The 2,523-nt window shown below is 69.4% G+C and overlaps 1 protein-coding gene across 1 annotated transcript in view; it reads left to right on the top strand.

The window, feature by feature from the left end:
- Positions 1–2,523, top strand: part of H696_04795 (hypothetical protein) — an 8,260-nt gene that overhangs the window by 5,228 nt on the left and 509 nt on the right. The gene's annotated exons all lie outside the window — the stretch shown is intronic.

Raw genomic sequence — 2,523 nt, 5'->3', positions numbered from 1 at the left:
GGTCCCAGTGAATGCCCTTGGAAGTCGGGGAGCGTCAGGGGAGGGGGGAGGGCCGCCCAGTTGTCCGGGGCAGGGGGATCGGCCGGCGCTTCTTGAAAATCTTCCGGTTTCGTAGGCAGGGTATCCGACCGGCAGGGGATGCGTACGAGGGGCGCCAGCCGGAGGCCGGGTCAGCCTCCATTGAAGAGGGCGCCAGGGTGTCCGGCATGGCATGGGGGGGGAGGCCCGACATCGGAGGCGAAGCGGCGAACATCAAAGCCGATGGCGATGGCGATGGCGCTGGCGCTGGCGCTGGCGAGGGCGATGACGCCGGCCCAGCAGGCGCCTCATCTCCGGGGTCAGCGGGCCGGCCACCAGGTGACTCGGGATGGGAAGAGTGCGGCATTCGATCGGGGGCTTGGGGCGATCCTTGGACCGGGCTTTCGTGTGATGGTGGTTGAGGCAGTGACCTGGGCAGCGATCCAACCCGTGGCTCAGTCAGCGGCTTGGCCATGGGCTTCGGGGGGAGATGCACCGGCTGCTGGGGCTTCGGCTCCGGCTCCGGCTCCGGCTCCGGGGAGCGCCTCGCCAGCAGCCTGGGCGGGAGCTTGGGCGGCGGATGGTCCATCGGCTCGTCCGCCAGGCCGGGGGCCGGATTGGGAAGCAGCCCCGGTGGGAGCTCGGCCAGCTGCTCGGTCAGCCGTTGGGAGTCGGCCGGGGAAGCCGCCGTCGGCTGGGATTCCACCCGGGAGGAACCGCCACCCGCCGATGCATCGGCTTGCAGCGATTGAAGGGGCTCAGGCAGCACATCGCGCAGGAGGAAGTCCAAGCACTCGACAATCGGCATGATAACCCGCGGGGTGCCCATTGAGTAGTGGCCCACCGTAGCGGAGACCATCAGCACGGCCGCCGGGACGAAGAAGTGTTCCAGCCCCAGGGCCCCGACATCCGAGACATCGAGCTGCCGGGCGCCAAGTCGCTCGAGGGTGCTGGCCAAAAGAAGAAGCAGCTGGGACAAGGAGCCGGTTAGCAGACTGAGGACGGACAACGAAGGGATTGGAGGGGGGGGGGGAAGGCGGCCGGAAAGTGGGGATGGACCAGAGCAAAAGGGAGGGACCCACCGGTTCGGACATTAGGAGCGATGTCAGAGACATGGAGGAAAAGGCCTGCGAGAGGCGTGGCAGGTGAAAGGCCAGGCCGGCCAAGGGGAGGGCCCCGGGTCCGGCAGCGGCGATCGGCAATCGGTCCACCGGCAGAGCCTCACCTCCAAGCAGGGTCACCTGGACCGGGTGCTCGGATGCCGGGCTCAGAGACCGCGCCAGCGTGGAGGATCCGGTTCCATTTCCCTCGAGCCAGGCCTCAGCGACAACGGGCGCGCCGGCGCGTGCGCACAGCAGGGTCTGTCAGACGGGAAAACGTGCAGCGAGTCAGCAAGCCAGCGAGAGAAGCGGGAGAGAAAGAGAGAGAGAGAGAGAGAGGGAGAGAGGGAGGGAGGGAAAGGAAGAAAGAAGGACGGAGGCATGCACCATGGCAATGGCAGCCAATTGGAGGGGGGCCTGGCTGGCAGCGGCCAGCGACAGCTCCGGGGCGTCTAGAACCAGATGTGTGAACCCGACGTCCGATCGACCGTCCGGCTGGCCGGGGACAACGGGATCCAGGAGGCCCAGCCTTTCGACCGGTGCTCGGGCCAGAACCAGCGCCCGGCCAAAGGCCACGCTGGACAGGCCGACAAGCAGAGGCTCCGTCAAGGAGCCGAAGCGAACCCCCCGGCGGTCCCCGCGCGCCACCAGCCCCTGGCCATTGGCGTGTCGTGGGGGATTGCACCCGCCCAGGTCGAAAACCACAAGCCCGGGGAGCGGGGCCAAGTGCGCGACAGGGTCCGGGGAAGGGGGGCACGCGGTGCGCGTCACACAGAAGGCCAGGTGCTGGCGGCTGATGTGCGCGTCCCCGGCCACGGGGATGTCACACTGGGCGCTCCGGCCGAAGCGTGCACAGTGTGGCCCGACAACAGTGTCGGTGGCCGATGCGGCCATGGCTGGCACCGTGGCGGCGGGAAGCAACAGCCACACGGCTGGCCGGGGGGCCGACCCAGCCGGTGCCGGGGTCGACACCACGAGAAGAGGAAGGACGCTATCGGCCATGCTGCCGGCACATCGTCGTCCCTGTGCGCGGCGGTTGAGGCGGGCAGGAGGGAGGGGGGAGGGGAGGGAGGAACAAGCAGCGGGTGGGGGAGGATGGAGGGGAGATCGCCGGGGGAAAGCACTCTCGGGGGGGGGGGGGGGGGGGGGGGGGGAGCGATCCTGGCGCGGATCCTTTTCGCGCCTCTGGCCCCGTCGGTGTGCGCCGGGCCTTTTTCTTCTCCCCCGCAGCTCCTCGGGCTGGGGCCGCATCGGGGCAATGCGTGGGCAGCGCCGCCATGGTGGCGCGACGCCCGGCGCATTGCTGAAAGATCACGCCGGGGTGCCGATCTATTTAGGGGGCGCTCGGGGGGGGCCGAGGCGTCCCTGGCCGAGAATGCCAACCCCATCCTCTCCTCCCCCCCCC

Source organism: Fonticula alba, assembly GCF_000388065.1.
Source record: "Fonticula alba strain ATCC 38817 unplaced genomic scaffold supercont2.8, whole genome shotgun sequence".
NCBI lineage: Eukaryota > Rotosphaerida > Fonticulaceae > Fonticula > Fonticula alba.
The sequence above is the reverse complement of the archived record's forward strand: the minus strand, read 5'-3'. Positions and strand labels throughout refer to the sequence as shown.